The sequence below is a fragment of the Balaenoptera ricei genome, chromosome 11 (assembly GCF_028023285.1).
Source record: "Balaenoptera ricei isolate mBalRic1 chromosome 11, mBalRic1.hap2, whole genome shotgun sequence".
Classification (NCBI taxonomy): Eukaryota; Metazoa; Chordata; class Mammalia; order Artiodactyla; family Balaenopteridae; genus Balaenoptera; species Balaenoptera ricei.
In genome coordinates, this window is record NC_082649.1 from 75,430,917 (window position 1) to 75,444,113 (window position 13,197).

At 50.3% G+C, this 13,197-nt stretch overlaps 1 protein-coding gene across 1 annotated transcript in view; it reads left to right on the forward strand.

Annotated features, from left to right (window-relative positions):
- Positions 1-13,197, forward strand: part of SLMAP (sarcolemma associated protein) — a 312,286-nt gene that overhangs the window by 160,873 nt on the left and 138,216 nt on the right. The window lies entirely within an intron of this gene.

The window sequence follows — 13,197 nt, forward strand, 5'->3', positions numbered from 1 at the left end:
TCAAATGACTTCTCCAGGGAGCAGCTTGAGAAATTTGCAGGGGGCAAGGCTCAGACAGGCCTTGAAGGGCAGGAAAGATTTGAACTTATTGGGGACATACATTACAGGAAGGCATTGCAGGGGAAAGGTAGGAAAGTGGCAGGTGTGTGAGTGGTTTCACACACACTGGAGCTAGGCCTGGAGGAAGAGCCGGGTTTGGGGGGACAGCAGGAAGAGGGGATTTAAGGTGGCAGAAATGGTTGAGACAGAGGGAGCTGGGTGTGCAAAGGCTGCCCCATTGCAGGGGAGGATTCACACTTTTGGTTGTGCAGAACCAGCAGGCTGGCTTCAGCAGAAAGGGAAGTTATCATGAGGCCGCATTCTATGCAGGGAATTTCTCTCTCTGTCTCTCCCAGTGTCCTTCAAAAATACCCCAAGCAGCCTCCCTGCCCTCAGCCCTTGGAGAACTTTTTCTGTGACCTTCCTCCTCCCCCAGCACTTTCCACCCCAGGGGTCACCTGTGTGTAGCTTCAACCCCCCCATTAAACTGTGAGCTCCTAATGGCAGGGCTGTGCCTCACTCGCCTTTGCCGCCCTCCAGCACCATCACACCCTGTCTGCCCTGTGAGTTTTCAGATTTTCTCCATGTTGACCCCGCCTTGGCCTCCCTGTGGGGAGGTAGCAAGTTTCCCCTTCCGTCTCCTACAGTCCCTTCCAAAGATTCCAATCTCAGGCTCCGGGCATTTATTGCATTTTTATGATCAAAGCTCTTGTCCAAGCAGGATGTTTCCCATACCAGGAAGCTTACGAGGGTCCAGTGTGACCAATGGGAAGAGGAATGAGATGATTACAGTTTTCTCCATTTCCTGGGTGAGTTTAGCACAAGAAAAGGAATTGGACCCTTAGTTCAGCTTCTCTAAACACTAAACTGAACGCATTAGCTAATTCAGCACACATATCCTTCTTTTTCTTTGTAACTTTTTATTCTGACGTGATTTCAAACTCATAGAAACATTGCAAGAACAGCACAAGGAGCTCAACATTTACCGTTCACCCAGATTCACTGACTGTTTACACTTTGCCCCATTTGCTTTATCACTCTCTGTGTATGTGTACACCAACACACACTTTTTCCCTAAACTGTTTGAGAATGTCAACTCTTCCATCGTGTTCCTTTTCCTTAGTTTGTATTTGCTAAGAATAGGACATGCTCTTAGCTTTTTACTTTTTTACCGGAAGTGCTGGTTTCTTGACCCTACCACGGTGCTCACTGACTATTGGAGGATTTAGTCACAGAGTTGTCACAGCATCCTTTTCCTCCTGACGAGACCCTGCAGGGACAGAAACCCACACCAAGGTGGGGAACTGGGTTGTCTTCTTGGAAAAGTTGACCTGCTGGTTCTGCGTGAAAAATGCAAGCCTTGTCACAGCTTCAAAGCCAAGCACAACTTGGGGAAGGTGGCATAGATTTAAGCTGGTATCAGACCTTGAAGCATTTTTACTGTCTATGTGGTGCCAGAATCCAAAAGGAAAAGAAGTTGCACAGTTGCACTTGTAGAGAAATTTCTCTTCCATCTTAGCACTTGCTGCTTCTGGTAATAGTTGCAATCCTCACAGCTGACCTGAAAGTTGTCTTTCTGCCACCATCATCTGTGCAGGGGTCCTTAGATCCCTCCTGCTCTTAATCAGGTTCCCAGACATTCTGGAATTCAGAGGCTTCCAGAAGAGCAGTGTGTAACCTTCCTCTTTAGGGTCCCACCTTTGTGGTCAGGCCTGGTGGACGGATGGACAAGCAGATCAACTTCTTTTTTTCTCTCATTATAAAATTAATACCTGCTTACTGGGGAAAACAAATTTAGAAAAATATGAAGAAGGGATACAGATCAACTGTAAGCCTACTATAGTTCTGATGTTTATCTTTTCAGACTCTTGGTGCATCAGGAATGAGTATCGTGTTGCTAGGAACCCACACTCTGGGGTCGTCAGAACTAGATATAGTTCTGGCTCTGCCATTATTACCTGGGTAAGGAAACCAACCTTTGAGGTACAGTTTTCTCATCTATAAAATGGGGTAATAATAGTACTTGGTTAAATAAGCTAATGCATGGCAAGGGCTTAGTCCAATGCCTGGCATAAAGCAATTGCCAAGAAATATCAGTTCTAGGCAATGAAAAATGACTCATGCCAGACCACGGTGGTTTGTTCATTTCAACAAATTTTTTTTTTTAAAGGAATTCCTTTATTTTTATTATTTATTTATTTATTTATTTATTTATTTTTGGCTGTGTTGGGTCTTCATTTCTGTGCGAGGGCTTTCTCTAGTTGCGGCGAGCGGGGGCCACTGTTCATCGCGGTGCACCGGCCTCTCATTATCGCGGCCTCTCTTGTTGCAGAGCACAGGCTCCAGACGCGCAGGCTCAGTAGTTGTGGCTCACGGGCCTAGTTGCTCCGCGGCATGTGGGATCCTCCCAGACCAGGGCTCGAACCCGTGTCCCCTGCATTGGCAGGCAGATTCTCAACCACTGCGCCACCAGGGAAGCCCTCAACAAATATTTTTTGAGCGCCAATTGCATGCTAGGCATACTGCTAAGCACTAGCAAGTTAACCAAACAAAATCCTTATCTTCATGAAACTTAGATTCTAGTGGAGAGAGAGAAAGAACAAACTTGTATATGTGATAAAATGTGTCATGATCTGATGAACGATCTGCAGGAAAATTCAGCATGATACGGCGATAGGAACACCATCAGCAGGCTGCTATTCAAAGTGGTCAGGGAATTCTCTGGTGGTCCTGTGGTTATGACTCCGCACATTGGGGAACTAAGATCCCACAAGCCGAGCGGCACAGCCAAAAAAAAAAGTTGTCAAAGAAGCCCTCTTTGAAAAAGTGGTGTTTGAGCAGAAGTCTGAAGGAAATGAGGGAGCCGCGTGAATATCTAGGGGAAAGAATATAATCTGGCAAACAGAGCAGCTTGTGCAAGAGCCCTGAGGCAGGAGCATGCTTGTCATGTTTGAGTGCAAGCGAGGAGGCCAGTGTGGAAGGGAGGTCAGACAGGTAGTGGGGACCCAAGCCCTATGGGCCACTGAAAGGATTGTAACTATTTCTCTGACTGAGATGAGGACCCGGGGGAGGGTTGAGGAAGAGGAGTGATGTAATCTGGCCCTCATTAGATCTCAGTACTTGTGTGTCACTTTTTTTTTTTCACTTTAGTGAAAAGCTGTACACTTTAGTGAAAGCCGGACTCTGTCAACCAGTGACCCCAACCCTGTGGACCCCACCCTCCCTGCAGCATCACTCAATCCACAGCCTGCCTCACATGATGCTCTCCTCCCACCCAGACACCCCCACACACACCCCAGATCTGGGCAGGAGTTACATCCGGAGACCTACCCAGGTGCTTCCAGGCTAGGCCATACCCCCAGCCTTACTGTAAGCCTCTTACTAGCTGGAACAAACAGTGGCCAGCATCGACTGAGGTCTAGCCATGAGCCAGGTCCTAACCTAGAAGCTTGTTCAGTCCTCACAGCCATCCTGCCAGGTAGCCACTCTCATCCGCCCTCACGCAGCTGGCATCACGACCCATTAACCCACACAAGGGTCTTGAAACCAGCAGGCGAGGAAGCCGGGACCCCTGCCCAGCCTGCCCAACTTGCAGGGATGGGGACGGTCATGGACAAAGCAGTGTACCCGCAGTGCCACCCGGACAGCAAGCGAGAAGGCTGAAGGAACTGATGCTCTTTGTCCCTCCCCAAGCTCTTGCTCTGTTGAGAAAAGGCCTGAGAAAGCATTTTGCAAGCTTGTGTAAAGCATGACGTAAACATGAGGGCAGTTATGAAGATGATCGTTGTTTGAAATCCCAGGTTCTAGTTTGGCTCCCAATTTTTCTGATAGCTGCCTCGTCCCAGACGTTGGCAATGTCAACCCCAAACACCTGAACTCCCCCAAATCTCAGCATATTCCCCAGCTTCTCCTTTGCTTTGCTTGAAACAAAGCAGGTCTTTTATAAGGCGAGGTGGGAGTGTGGGGCGGGGGAGTGTGGTGGCCTTGCTTTGGGGAGCACGCTTTCACCTCCTTCCAGTTCATTGTTTTCATACAAAATTCCAGACGCACAGGGCAGGCAAACAGAAGTCTCTTTCATAACCAGTGGGCCCCCAGGCTGCTATGTTTCCCCGCCTCCTTCCCCTTACTTCTCACTTCAGTCTTCTGTTGATGTTGTGATCCACAGAGGGCCATGCAGGTAGACTCGGGCCGAGCAGATTTTTCATGTAGCTGATGGAGGCAGAAGGCATCATCCCCTTGGAGGCCATGTGACATGGTAGAAAAAGCCCCAGGTTTGCTTTTGCGGATGGACTAGAGCAGATTCCAGGCGGGTTCCGCCGATCACTGGTGAAATGACCTTGGACAAGTCACTTTCCCCTCCTCCTTTGAAAAACGTGGTTCTCAGACTCTTTCACAGTCCAGTGCTCCTGACAACCACTACCTGTTCATGAACGTTGACGCCGTGTGCCTCCTTCTTCCCCGTTTGGTTAAGTTGGCACAGAGCTGCGCGTGAGGGCTCCTGGTGGTTCTGCGAAATCATATCATGGGTTAAAAAGCCTGTCCTTGCGTAAGACACACATTTCTGATTTCCCACCGCTTTCTCTCTTTCCAGACCAGGCCCCGCACCTCCCTGTTTTAGTCACTTGCAACTGGTAAAACTACAAACTGCACTGCATGTACATTTTTTAAAAGGCTTAAGTCATGGACTCCCTCAGCGCCACACCTTCTGGTTGGCACAGGGCACTGTGCTCCAGACAGGGATGGGCAGCAGGGGAGGGGCCAGCCCCGTGGGGTGGGGCTGGGGAAGGTGTCTGATCACAAAATCCAAATATGTAATGTGTTGCCCTCTTTAGGTAAGCATTAATTTGGCTCTGGTGCACTGGCGGAGGTGTGGGTGACTGGTCTACGGAGGTTTGCTGGGCGATTAAAGAGAACAAAAACAGAAACGTGCACTTCCACACAAAGTGGGCTGTCTTCAGGGTGGCGGTGGTCTCTGGGGAATGGAATTTGGGGAACCTTTATTATGTATACTTCTGTGGTCTAAACTTTATACGATGAGCGTGTGTCAATTTTAGACCACGTTTCATAAGTCTAAGATGCCATTGCTTGAAAGACACCATTATTTTATATACTACCATGAAGAAAAACTACTACCAAATTACATCACCAATATCTGGGTTTTTGAGATGTTAAAATGTGGTGGGGGGGGGGGAATGTGCATCTTAGAATTCGTGAAATGCAGTAATTTTTGTAAACCAGAAGATATTTTCCATTTTTGGGAAAAAAATTACTTAATTGCTTTCACCTCTCACCCTCCTTGCTCAGAGTGATTTCCTCAAAAAAGCCAAGGGAGTTGCATTTGAGGATGACTTAATTTTTTTTTTTTTTTTTTTAGCATTTATATGCCAGTTTTACACCAGGCCCTTTGTGAGGTGCTTTCTCGGCCCCGAGTCCATCGAGGCTTCCTGGGAACTAGTGGGAAAGGTGGTAATTTTCCAAATACGGAAGCTGATGGTCAGATTCTTATTCCTGATCACACAGTGAGTAAATGAAGGACATGACCTCAAACCCAGCCCGCTGCCCCGCTCACGTCTCACCACCCGCCTCAGCCCTGAAGGTGTCATGGGAAATGAGACGGGCCTTGGTAACAAGCCCCGGGATGAAGGACAAAGCGCCCGACTCCCAGGCCCACCCTGTGCGCCCTGCTCAGGGTTCAGGGGGAGCTGACTTCTTCCATGCACACCCTTCACTGCCAGCCTCAGTGAGTCAGCCTCCAGATGACCTCACTGTCCTCAGTGGGCAGTTTGGCCGTCTGCTTTGTGTCACGAAGCCCCAGCCCCCAGCACCTCTGGCACGAGGTTACTAGCATTTTCTCTGCCCAGCTCCTCAGCTGTGGCCAGGATTGGAAAGGTCCCCTCTCCCCCAGCCCTCCACCTCTCAGCTTTCTGTTGCCAGGCTGCCTCTGCCCTCCAGCTGCTAAAAAAGACCAAGACTGAGAGGGCTGCCACCATCTGGGTGGAGCGCCATCCGGGGGCGGGGGGCTCGGTCTGGGCGGTCCCTGTGTCCCGGCATCCTGTTGCCTGGGACTGGGACAGAAGGATGGGCGGTGGGGGCTCGTGGCTTAGCAGACCATGGGCAGAGTGAACTGAAGTAATAGTTCTGTGTCTATGCCATGGCAACGTGTCATTTTCAGAAAGGTTTGCATACAAGTAGGTAGTGACCACATGTCAAAGATTTATTTAAGTCATTAATGAGGGAACCAGCAAAATGACAGGGCTGGTTGAAGAGATTTGAGAAAGTGACTGTATTAGTTTGCTGGGGCCGCCATAACAAATTACCACCAGCTGGGTGGTTTAAAACAATAGAAATTTAGTCTCTCACAGCTCATGAGGCCAAAAGTCCAAAATCAAGGTTGTTAGCAGGATTGGTTTCTTCTGGAGGCTCTGAGGGAGAATCTCTTCCATGCCTCTCTCCCAGCTGCTGGTAGTTGCTGGCAATCCTTGGGGTTCCTTGGCTTGTAGACACATCACTCCAATCTCTGCCTCTGTAATCACATGGCCTCCTCCTGTGTTTGTGTAACTGTAGTTTACAAATCTCCCTCTCCTTATAAGGACACCAGTCTTTGGATTTAGAGCCATCCTAATCCAGTATGACCTCATTTTAACTTGATTACAACTGCAGAGAACGTATTTCCAAATAAAGTCATATTCATAGGTACCAGATGTTAGGACTTGAACATCTCCTTTTGGGGGACACAGTTCAACTTGTAACAACAAAGTTACCTAACTCGTTTTCCATTACTCAGCATCACAGACCCCTGGCTTCTTGGGGCAGTTTGGGGTGCTAGAAAGAGCAGAAGCATGGGTAACTTTGGTGTCAGCTTTGATTGGTCTCAGGTGTTCCTGGATTGAGTGTAGGCCTATTAACAAGGCTCAGGGGAGAGCAAGGCATCTCCGTGGCAGAAGTCAGTACTGCACGGGACATAAGGGGAGCTAACTTCCAGACGTCAGTTCCCAGCCCCACGCCTCACTGCGTGGGGCTCTGAACATTCCTCACCTCTCTGGGCCTCAGTTTTCTCATCTGTGAAATCGGGGTGATAATGGTACCTGCTTCATAAGATAGTACTTAGAACACTACTTATGAAGCTCTGAATAAATGTTCACTATTGTTATTATTAATTCTAGTCACTCCCACTCACAGACTCACAACTTTGCTCCTTTTGGGGTGAGAAAGGCTGTCCTACTGAATATACTGGAAAGTTCCCCTTCCCTCCTACGCCTGGTCATTGCAGAAAAAAGCAATTTATAGTCTGCCTCCAGTCTCCAGAAAACACGGCAAGTTGCTGATTAGAACGAAGGAGGCCTCTCTGATTTTCACCTGCCCAGGTGATTTGTAGGCAAAGGCCAGCCCATCCCCCAGCCTTGCTTCCAAACTTGCCCTGCTTCTAGGACTGAGCTCTTCTCTGGCTGGTTGCTCTGGGTCTAGTTTGGAAGCTGATTTCCCTGGTCACTTTTAAGTTGGTGCAGCTGGCAATTTCCTTTTCAGACGCTGGTGAACCACGGTGAGTTTAGCAGGGGGGTTTGGGGCCCAGAAGCAAAAGGTTGGAAACAAGAGCCTTTCCAGCTAGAACTAGAACTAGCTGGGCCTGAGAGAGCAGGATAGGGGCCTGGCCCTTGCTATCCAAGCTGGGGTGGGTGGGGGAAGACCTCTCTGCATTTAGTGAGCACCTCACGCAGTGGTCCTTGGGAAGAGAGGAACTCCTGCCCTCTGCATCCAGATCCATCCTCCCTCCTCGGGTGGCCCCCAGGGGTAGCCAGCACATGGCCATGCCAGGCCCTGAGCAGTAGCCATCGCTGCTGCTACTTTGTTTCTTTTGTTGTTGTTTTTTGTTTTTTTATGAATTTATTTATTTTTGGCCGCGTTGGGTCTTTGTTGCTGCGCACAGGCTTTCTCTAGTTACGGCGAGCAGGGGCTACTCTTCGCTGCGGTGCGCGAGCTTCTCATTGAGGTGGCTTCTCTTGTTGCGGAGCACGGGCTCTAGGTGCGCGGGCTTCAGTGGTTGTGGCTCACGGGCTCTAGAGCACGGGCTCAGTAGTTGTGACACACGGGCTTAGTTGCTCCGCGGCAGGTGGGATCTTCCCCAACCAGTGATCGAACCCGTGTCCCCTGCATTAGTAGGCAGATTCTTAACCACTGCACCACCAGGGAAGTCCTGTTTTTTCTGTTTCTGTTTCTGTTTTTTTTTTAATTAATTTATTTATTTGGCTGCGTTGGGTCTTAGTTGCGGCACGCAGGATCTTCCCTTGCAGTGCACGGGCTTCTCTCCAGTTGTGGCACGTGGGCTCCAGAGCGCGTGGGCTTAGTTGCCCAGGGGCATGTGGGATCTTAGTTCCCCGAACAGGGATCGAACCTGCATTCCCTGTATTGGAAGGCAGATTCTTAACCACTGGACCACTAGGGAAGTCCCTCGCTGCTGCTACTTTGATTATTGTCTGTGAAATGAAGGCATGGGCTGGTAGGACCACAGAGGCCCCTCCCCACCCAGGCCTCTCTGACCCTAAGTTCACCTGGGAGTTCTCTGAGTTCAACCAAGAGGGATCAGGCCCCGCACTCTAGGTCCCCTCGCAGACATACCTTTTTGCCCTCAAAGTGTTCCCCTTTTCAGGCCTGGGAAAGAGCAGGGTCGTTCCTGGGCTTCTAACTTTTTTTTTTTTTTTTAAGAGGTTGGGGATTTCTAGAAAAGGCAACATTTTAGAGACAGAAAGCAGACCCTTAATTGCCTAGGGCTGGGAGTGGAATTGACTGCAGATGAGCAAATTGGGTAATGGAAGTGTTTGAAAACTGGCTTGTGTTGGTGGTTGAACCGCTGTATAAATTCACTCATCAAACAGTATTCTTCCTATGGGTGAATTGTATGCCATATAAATTACTCTTCGATAAAGCTGTTTAAAATGTGTATATACATATATATGTGCATGTGTGTGTGTATATAATGAATTCTTTTAAAACCACAGTTGGTGTGGGATTACCACCTTCTAGGTAACTCTATAGAATGTCCTCAGTCAATGGCTGTGAATTTGAAAACAAGTGGAGGGGGAGCAGAATTGGAAGCCATGGTCTTTATGTGACCTGGGGCAGGTCCACAGTCTGTCCAGGCCTCGGTCCCCCACTCTATGACATCCTGAGTTGATGTGCTTAGATGGTGAGAGGTGCCAGGGTGTTGGAGCCTCTGCTGTGACTCCCTTGCCCGGCTCTCTTGGTGCTGTGGACTCTCCCATCGTACCAGGCGCCACTGTAAGCTTTGCCTTTGCCACAGACCACCTCTGCCTTCCTGTCTTTGTGCAGGGAATTTCCTCCCTCCAGCCCCGAGGAGCAAACACGCGGTCAGGAACAATTGGAAAATCTGGGTTAGGCTGGCCTCATTTCCCCCTAAGCCTGGCCCTTTCCCTTGACTTGGACCAGAGATGCAACCCAGAGAAAACCCCCTCACAGATCGAATGGCTTAAGCACCTACTGGGCATTTATATACTTTGCAGGCTTTCCTCTCTCCTGGCAGTCCTCACAGGTGGCCTCACAGGAGATCAGAGATAGAGAGACACTTGTCTAAGGTCACAGAGCTGCTACGTGCTGAGTTTCCTGCTCTTTCCACTAGAAGCCACTTCCTGGAAGGAGTCCAGGCTGCTTGCTCAGGTGGAAGCTGAGTGAATTAGTGTTGTCAGCTTGTTTGGTAATTGCCTGTGTCCCTCTCCTGTGCCTCCATCATTCTTGTCAGAATGCCAGGATGGCTCAAGTGCCACCTCCTCTAGGAAGCCTTCCCTCAAACCTCTACCCACTCACCCAGAAAGTTATGATACCCACTTCCTCTGAGTGCCAGCAGCCAAGAGCCAGAAGCACGAGAAGTTCCTTTCCAGAAACTGTGAGTAGCTCCATCTGGAGCATGACAAGAATGAGGCCTTGGCAGTCAGAAGAAAACCTGGCGTCTCCCCAGAGGGCAGTGGGAGCTACAGCAGGGGTGGGACAAGCAGATGGAGCTTAAAAGAGGGTGGTTCTAGCTGCTGGGTGGAGGGTAGTTGGATCAGAGTGGAGCCAGGTGGGAGGCTGGGGGGCCATTGAGGAGGCTGCAGCCTGAGCCCCTCCCAGAGGCGTGCTCCAGTGGGAGGGCGCGGCCCCGCCCCTCCACCTTTGTCCTCCTTCTTCACCCCGTTCCTGTCCCCTGTCCCATTCCCTGGGCCCCAGAAGTGCATGCTTATCTGATAAACTCCAGCGAGTACTCCACTGAGTGCCCTGCTGCTCCTACCAGAGTTTTGGGCTGGTTCCTTCTGGAAATGATGCTGAAGGGCTGAATGGCAGACCCTCGGGGCAGCATGAAGAGAAGGGGAAGCGGAGGGGCTCTGAGCTCCCAGGTTGGGCTGGGAACAGTCCGGAGGCCAAGGGAGAGCCATGAAACGGCTACTCCTGGCTGACTCAGACCCTCCTGCCCTTCTTATCAGGCCTGAGGAGCGATAAGGGGCCAGTTTCTGGACTGCGGGTTCTAGGCCTTTGTTTGGGGAGGCCAGGAAGTGACTTGTGGGTTTTGCTGCGCCTTAAGGAGTGGGGCTGACTCACAGGGGTGGGGGTCTGGGTGTGTCGGGTCCACGGGGTGGGAGGCGGGGTGCGAACGCCAGGCCCTTCCCTGGTGGGAGAGGGTCCGGCCTCCACACCCACCTCCTGACAGCTGGCCGCAGACCGGAGGAGTCCTTGCCCTGCTAGCTTAGGATGGGAGGGGTGGCCCAGGGCGTCTCCTCTATTTTTCAAGCAGAAAATATTTCCAGAATATTATTATTCCCCCAAGGTGTTGACTATTTGCTAAGTGCCAGACACTAGGCTAAGGGCTTTGCCTGTAGTGTTTCCTTTAATCTTTGCTCCAATAAAACCCCTGGGCGGTTGGTGTTACCACTCTCCACGTTTTGCAGATGAGGAAACAGGTTCAGAGAGAGGAAGTGAATTGCTCAGATTTATGCAGCCAGGAAGCCGCAGATTCGGGATTCAAGCCGGGTCCAAAATTCAGAGACAGCTCTCTTGAAAAACCAAAATAGGTAGGGCAGGGAATGGGCATCAGGAGTTTTGTGAACCCCCGGGAGCCATCCATAGCTTACATCCAGTCCTCAAAGGAGCCACAGAAGACATCTGCCCCAGGGGGTCCTTCCTAGCAAGGTGGACATTGCTCTGCCCCAGCCCAGTCGGTTCATCTGTGTGATGTGGTGAGAGACTGGCTCAGGTGTTTGCCACGAGCTAGACGGGGAGGTGAGCAGCCCCAGGTCATAAATGAGCAGTTGGGTGACTCTGCTGTGGGGCAGGCCTGTCTTCCAGGCTCTTAGAAGGGAGAGGAGGCAGGGTGCTTGGAGATGAGATAAAAGAACAGGAAATTCCCAGCCCAGTGGGAGAGACAAGGCCCTATTAGTCAAGACAGAAAAGCAATTCCAAAAAAGGGAAGGTTCTGATCTGTGTCACTGAACCGTCTATTTGTCAGGCCTCTGCCCCTCAGCGTTTCTTAGTCAGGTTTGACGTTGAGCTCTGCTTGCCTGCTGGATGCCTCAGGCTCATGTCCTGCCAGCTCTCTGGCCCTGGTGGAAGGAGAGTCTCTGGCGGAAAAGTCCCAGAGCAAATGCTGACTGGCTTATCTGGAGTCACGTGCCTCCCTGAACAACATCCCAGTGGTCTGGGGTGGGGTTTTATGATGGGCCAAGCCTTGTCTCCCATGCCCATCCTCACCCTGGGTCTTCTTGTGGGGCCAAAACAGCAGCAGAACCATAAAGAGTGGGTGGGAGATAGAAGGGGAAGAGATGGAGGCAGGCAAAAGCCAGGCGACCCCAGGGGCTAGCTCCCCACCCATCTCCCCTTTCCACACAGGGGCTCTTCTGGGCCATGCCTGTCTGGCCAAGGATGCTAGCGGGTCATCAACAGGGAGGGGCCACTCAGTGTCTTAGTTTAGTCAGAGATGTTCAACCTCAGCACTACTGACTTTTTTTTTTTTTTTTTTCCTCACTGTGTGGCATGCGGGAACTTAGTTCCCCGACCACAGATCAAACCCATGCCTCCTGCATTGGGAGCATGTTGGGAGTAGGGAGTCTTAACCACTGGGCGGCCAGGGAAGTCCCACTATTGATGTTTGAGGCCAGATAATTCTTTGTTGTTGGGGACTGTTCTGTGCACTACAGGATGTTTAGCAGCATCTCTACCCACTAGAAGCAGTAGCATCTTTCCCCTCTGCCACTTGGACAATCAAAAACGTCTCCTGACCTTGCCGAATGTCCCCGGGGGAATTGCCCCTGGTTGAGAACTACTGACTTAGATGATCTCAAAGGAGATCTTGAGGTGAGGACCTCAGGAAGCTGAGAAGTGGACGGGGAGAAGACGTTGATACTGAATGTGTTAATGAGCAGGTTATCACTGTGGGGCTTAGTCCTGAAACTGAGTCCCCCTAAAACAGAGTTCCTTTGCCAAGTTTATGATTAACCTCTCTATCTGAAACTTTATTCTCTTTTTTTGTCCTGCCCCCATTTTCCTCAGAATTGAGGCATATCAAAGAAAAGGGGGGACTGAAACCAAGTAGGACCCTGAGGGGCCTTCCAGATACAAAAGCCCCTCCATGTCCCCTGTTTTTTGCTTATAGAGAAAGCTTTAGTCTCTAGACCTTCCCTGAGTTCCAAATGGCAGGCACAAGAAGTTAACAATTAGGGAAGTGAGGGAATAGAGGAGCAAAGGAAAAACAGTCAATCAAGAAAAGTAATGCTAGGGACTTCCCTGATGGTCCAGTGCTTAAGAATCCGCCTGCCAATGCAGGGGACGCGGGTTCGATCCCTGGTCGGGGAACTAAGATCCCACATGCCGTGGAGCAACTAAGCCTGCGCACCACAACTACCGAGCTCGGGCACGTCAACTAGCGCCCACGCGCCGCAAATTACAGAGCCCACATGCTCTGGAGCCCACGTGCCACAACTAGAGAGAGAAAACCCACACGCCACAACTAGAGAGTGAAAACCTACACGCCACAACTAGAGAGAAGCCCGTGTGCCGCAACAAAAACCTGACCCAGCCAAATAAATAAATGTTAAAAAGAAAGAAAGAAAGAAAGAAAAGTAATGCTAGCTTAAATGATAGCTCAGTGATAAAACAAAGTCCTAGTTCCTCCTCAGGGGC